The sequence below is a fragment of the Aulostomus chinensis genome, chromosome 6 (assembly GCF_037954235.1).
Source record: "Aulostomus chinensis isolate RoL2024-O1b breed Wild chromosome 6, RoL_Achi_v1.0, whole genome shotgun sequence".
Lineage (NCBI taxonomy): Eukaryota > Metazoa > Chordata > Actinopteri > Syngnathiformes > Aulostomidae > Aulostomus > Aulostomus chinensis.
In genome coordinates this window covers 19,907,133-19,913,132 of record NC_141325.1, presented here as the reverse complement: position 1 = coordinate 19,913,132, position 6,000 = coordinate 19,907,133, and positions in this window count along the sequence as shown.

Here is a 6,000-nt window from a genome sequence, read left to right as displayed (position 1 = left end):
GCGGGCTGAAAGTTGATGCACAGGATTCTGATTATCGGCGCAGTGATTGCTGAATATTTCTAGTTGATTGGAGAAAAGGGGGCGGAGTTATTGGCGAATAAGCCCCTATTAGGGTTAGGGTTAGGGTTAGGGTTTGGAACTTTGGAACCGTAAGGTGTAGCGGGCTGAAAGTTGGTGCACAGGGTTCTGATGGTCGGCTGAGTGATTGGTGAAATTTTCCAGTTGATTGGAGAAAAGTGGGCGGAGTTATTGGCGAATAAGCCCCTATTAGGGTTAGGGTTTAGTGTGAGTGTTAGGGTTAGGGTTAGGGTTTGGAACTTTGAAACCGTAAGGTGTAGTGGGCTGAAAGTTGGTGCACAGGGTTCTGATGGTTGGCTGAGTGATTGGTGAAATTTTCCAGTTGATTTGAGAAAAGTGGGTGGAGTTATTGGCGAATAAGCCCCTATTAGGGTTAGGGTTAGGGTTAGGGTTTGCAACTTTGGAACCGTAAGGTGTAGCGGGCTGAAAGTTGATGCACAGGATTCTGATTATCGGCGCAGTGATGGCTGAATATTTCCAGTTGATTGGAGAAAAGGGGCTAAATTATTGGCGAATAAGCCCCTATTAGGGTTAGGGTTAGGGTAAGTGTTTAGGGTTAGGGTTAGGGTTTGGAACTTTGGAACCGTAAGGTGTAGGAGGCAGAAAGTTGGTGCACAGGGTTCTGATAGTCGGCAGAGTGATTGGTGAAATTTTAGAGTTGATTGGAAAAAAGGGGGAGAAGTTATTCGCGAATAAGCCCCTATTAGGGTTAAGGTTTAGGGTTAGTGTTAGGGTTAGGGTTAGGGTTTGCAACTTTGGAACCGTAAGGTGTAGCGGGCTGAAAGTTGATGCACAGGATTCTGATTATCGGCGCAGTGATGGCTGAATATTTCCAGTTGATTGGAGAAAAGGGGCTAAATTATTGGCGAATAAGCCCCTATTAGGGTTAGGGTTAGGGTAAGTGTTTAGGGTTAGGGTTAGGGTTTGGAACTTTGGAACCGTAAGGTGTAGGAGGCAGAAAGTTGGTGCACAGGGTTCTGATAGTCGGCAGAGTGATTGGTGAAATTTTAGAGTTGATTGGAAAAAAGGGGGAGAAGTTATTCGCGAATAAGCCCCTATTAGGGTTAAGGTTTAGGGTTAGGGTTAGGGTTAGGGTTAGGGTTTGCAACTTTGCCACCCTAAGGTGTAGGAGGCTGAAAGTTGTTGCACAAGGTTCTGATTGTCGGCGGAGTGATTGGTGAAATTTTCTAGTTGATTGGAGAAAAGGGGGCGGAGTTATTGGCGAATAAGCCCCTATTAGGGTCAGGGTTTAGGGTTAGGGTTAGGGTTTGGAACTTTGGAACCGTAGGGTGTAGCGGGCTGAAAATTGGTGCACAGGGTTCTGATGGTCGGCTGAGTGATTGGTGAAATTTTAGAGTTGATTGGAAAAAGGGGGAGAAGTTATTCGCGAATAAGCCCCTATTAGGGTTAGGGTTTAGGATTAGGGTTAAGGTAAGGGTTAGGGTTTGGAACCTTGGAACCGTAAGGTGTTGGAGGCTAGAAGTTTGTACACAGGGTTCTGATGGTCGGTGGAGTGATTGGTGAAATTTTCCAGTTCATTGGAGAAAAGGGGGCGGAGTTATTGGCGTATAAGCCCCTATTAGGGTTAGGAACTTTGGAACCGTAAGGTGTAGGAGGCTGAAAGTTGGTGCACAGGGTTCTGATGGTCGGCGGAGTGATTGGTGAAATTTTAGAGTTGATTGGAGAAAAGGGGGCGGAGTTATTGTCGAATAAGCCCCTATTAGGGTTAGGGTTTAGGGATAGGGTTTAGGGTTAGGGTTAAGGTAAGGGTTAGGGTTTGGAACTTTGGAACCGTAAGGTGTTGGAGGCTAAAAGTTTGTACACAGGGTTCTGATGGTCGGTGGAGTGATTGGTGAAATTTTCCAGTTCATTGGAGAAAAGGGGGCGGAGTTATTGGCGAATAAGTCCCTATTAGGGTTAGGGTTTAGGGTTAGGGTTTAGGGTGAGGGTTAGGGTTAGGGTTTGGAACTTTGGAACCGTAGGGTGTAGCGGGCTCAAAATTGGTGCACAGGGTTGTGATTGTCGGCTGAGTGATTGGTAAATTTTTCCAGTTTATTGGAGAAAAGTGGGCGGAGTTATTGGCGAATAAGTCCCTATTAGGGTTTGGGTTAGGGTAAGGGTTAGGGTTTGCAACTTTGGAACCGTAAGGTGTAGGAGGCTGAAAGTTGTTTCATAGGGTTCTGATTTTCGGCAGAGTGATTGGTGAAATTTTCTAGTTGATTGGAGAAAATAGGGCGGAGTTATTGGCGAATAAGCCCCTATTAGGGTTAGGGTTTAGGGTTAGGGTTAGGTTTAGGGTTTGGAACTTTAGAAACATAAGGTGTAGCGGGCTGAAAGATGGTGCACAGGGTTCTGATGGTCGGCGGAGTGATTGGTGAAATTTTCCAGTTGATTGGTGAAAAGGGGGCGGAGTTATTGGCGAATAAGCCCCTATTAGGGTTAGGGTTTAGGGTTAGGGTTTATGATTAGGGTTTAGGGTTAGGGTTAAGGTTAGGGTTAGGGTTTGGAACTTTGGAACCGTAAGGTGTTGGAGGCTAGAAGTTTGTACACAGGGTTCTGATGGTCGGTGGAGTGATTGGTGAAATTTTCCAGTTCATTGGAGAAAAGGGGGCGGAGTTATTGGCGTACAAGCCCCTATTAGGGTTAGGAACTTTGGAACCATAAGGTGTAGGAGGCTGAAAGTTGGTGCACAGGGTTCTGACGGTTGGCGGAGTGATTGGTGAAATTTTCCAGTTGATTGGAAAAAAGTAGGCGAAGTTATTGGCAAATAAGCCCCTTTTAGGGTTAGGGTTAGGGTTAGGGTTTGGAACTTTGGAACCGTAGGGTGTAGCGGGCTGAAAATTGGTGCACAGGGTTCTGATGGTCGGCTGAGTGATTGGTGAAATTTTCCAGTTGATTGGAGAAAAGTGGGCGGAGTTATTGGCGAATAAGCCCCTATTAGGGTTAGGGTTAGGGTTTAGGGTGAGGGTTAGGGTTAGGGTTAGGGTTTGGAACTTTGGAACCGTAAGGTGTAGGAAGCTGAAAGTTGTTGCACAGGGTTCTGATGGTCGGCGGAGTGATTGGTGAAATTTTACAGTTGATTGGAAAAGAGGAGGCGAAGTTATTGGCAAATAATCCCCTTTTAGGGTTAGGGTTACGGTTAGGGTTTGCAACTTATGAACCGTAAGGTTGAGGAGGCTGAAAGTTGTTGAATAGGGTTCTGGTCATCGGCGGAGTGATTGGTGGAATTTTCTCATTGATTGGAGAAAAGGGGGCGGAGTTATTGGCGAATAAGCCCCTATTAGGGTTAGGGTTAGGGTTTAGGGGTAGGGTTAGGGTTTGGAACTTTGAAACCGTAAGGTGTAGTGGGCTGAAAGTTGGTGCACAGGGTTCTTATGGTCGGCTGAGTGATTGGTGAAATTTTCCAGTTGATTGGAGAAAAGTGGGCGGAGTTATTGGCGAATAAGCCCCTATTAGTGTTAGGGTTAGGATTAGGGTTTGCAACTTTGGAACCGTAAGGTGTAGCGGGCTGAAAGTTGATGCACAGGATTCTGATTATCGGCGCAGTGATGGCTGAATATTTCCAGTTGATTGGAGAAAAGGGGCTGAATTATTGGCGAATAAGCCCCTATTAGGGTTAGGGTTAGGGTAAGTGTTTAGGGTTAGGGTTAGGGTTAGGGTTAGAGTTTGGAACTTTGGAACCGTAAGGTGTAGCGGGCTGAAAGTTGGTGCACAGGGTTCTGATGGTCGGCTGAGTGATTGGTGAAATTTTCTAAATGATTGGAGAAAAGTGGGCGGAGTTATTAGCGAATAATCCCTTTTTAGGGTTAGGGTTTAGGGTTAGGGTTTAGGGTGAGGGTTAGGGTTAGGGTTTGGAACTTTGGAACCGTAGGGTTAAGCGGGCTGAAAATTGGTGGACAGGGTTCTGATGGTCGGCGGAGTGATTGGTGAAATTTTCCAGTTGATTGGAGAAAAGGGGGCGGAGTTATTGGCGAATAAGCCCCTATTAGGGTTAGGGTTTAGGGTTAGGGTTTATGATTAGGTTTTAGGGTTAGGGTTAAGGTTAGGGTTAGGGTTTGGAACTTTGGAACCGTAAGGTGTCTGAGGCTAGAAGTTTGTACACAGGGTTCTGATGGTCGGTGGAGTGATTGGTGAAATTTTCCAGTTCATTGGAGAAAAGAGGGCGGAGTTACTGGCGTACAAGCCCCTATTAGGGTTAGGAACTTTGGAACCATAAGGTGTAGGAGGCTGAAAGTTGGTGCACAGGGTTCTGATGGTCGGCGGAGTGATTGGTGAAATTTTCCAGTTGATTGGAAAAAAGTAGGCGAAGTTATTGGCAAATAAGCCTCTTTTAGGGTTAGGGTTAGGGTTAGGGTTTTCAACTTGTAACCGTAAGGTGTAGGAGGCTGAAAGTTGTTGAATAGGGTTCTGGTATTCGGCGGAGTGATTGGTGGAATTACTCATTGATTGGAGAAAAGGGGGCGGCGTCATTGGCGAATAAGCCCCTATTAGGGTTAGGGTTAGGGTTAGGGTTTAGGGTGAGGGTTAGGGTTAGGGTTTGGAACTTTGTAACCGTAGGGTGTAGCGGGCTGAAAATTGGTGCACAGGGTTCTGATGGTCGGCTGAGTGATTGGTGAAATTTTCCAGTTGATTGGAGAAAAGTGGGCGGAGTTATTGGCGAATAAGCCCCTATTAGGGTTAGGGTTTAGGGTTAGGGTTTATGATTAGGGTTTAGGGTTAGGGTTAAGGTTAGGGTTAGGGTTTGGAACTTTGGAACCGTAAGGTGTTGGAGGCTAGAAGTTTGTACACAGGGTTCTGATGGTCGGTGGAGTGATTGGTGAAATTTTCCAGTTCATTGGAGAAAAGAGGGCGGAGTTATTGGCGTACAAGCCCCTATTAGGGTTAGGAACTTTGGAACCATAAGGTGTAGGAGGCTGAAAGTTGGTGCACAGGGTTCTGATGGTTGGCGGAGTGATTGGTGAAATTTTCCAGTTGATTGGAAAAAAGTAGGCGAAGTTATTGGCAAATAAGCCCCTTTTAGGGTTAGGGTTAGGGTTAGGGTTTGCAACTTGTAACCGTAAGGTGTAGGAGGCTGAAAGTTGTTGAATAGGGTTCTGGTATTCGGCGGAGTGATTGGTGGAATTACTCATTGATTGGAGAAAAGGGGGCGGCGTTATTGGTGAATAAGCCCCTATTCGGGTTAGGGTTAGGGTTTAGGGGTAGGGTTAGGGTTTGGAACTTTGAAACCGTAAGGTGTAGTGGGCTGAAAGTTGGTGCACAGGGTTCTTATGGTCGGCTGAGTGATTGGTGAAATTTTCCAGTTGATTGGAGAAAAGTGGGCGGAGTTATTGGCAAATAAGCCCCTTTTAGGGTTAGGGTTACGGTTAGGGTTTGCAACTTATGAACCGTAAGGTTTAGGAGGCTGAAAGTTGTTGAATAGGGTTCTGGTCATCGGCGGAGTGATTGGTGGAATTTTCTCATTGATTGGATAAAAGGGGGCGGAGTTATTGGCGAATAAGCCCCTATTAGGGTTAGGGTTAGGGTTTAGGGGTAGGGTTAGGGTTTGGAACTTTGAAACCGTAAGGTGTAGTGGGCTGAAAGTTGGTGCACAGGGTTCTTATGGTCGGCTGAGTGATTGGTGAAATTTTCCAGTTGATTGGAGAAAAGTGGGCGGAGTTATTAGCGAATAATCCCTTTTTAGGGTTAGGGTTAGGGTTTAGGGTGAGGGTTAGGGTTAGGGTTAGGGTTTGGAACTTTGGAACCGTAAGAAGGTGTAGGAGGCTGAAAGTTGGTGCACAGGGTTCTGATGGTCGGTGGAGTGGTTAGTGAAATTTTAGAGTTGATTGGATAAAAGCGGGCGGAGTTATTGGCGAATAAGCCCCTGTTAGGGTTTAGGGTTAGGGTTTAGGGTTAGGGTTTAGGGTTAGGGTTTAGGGTTAGGGT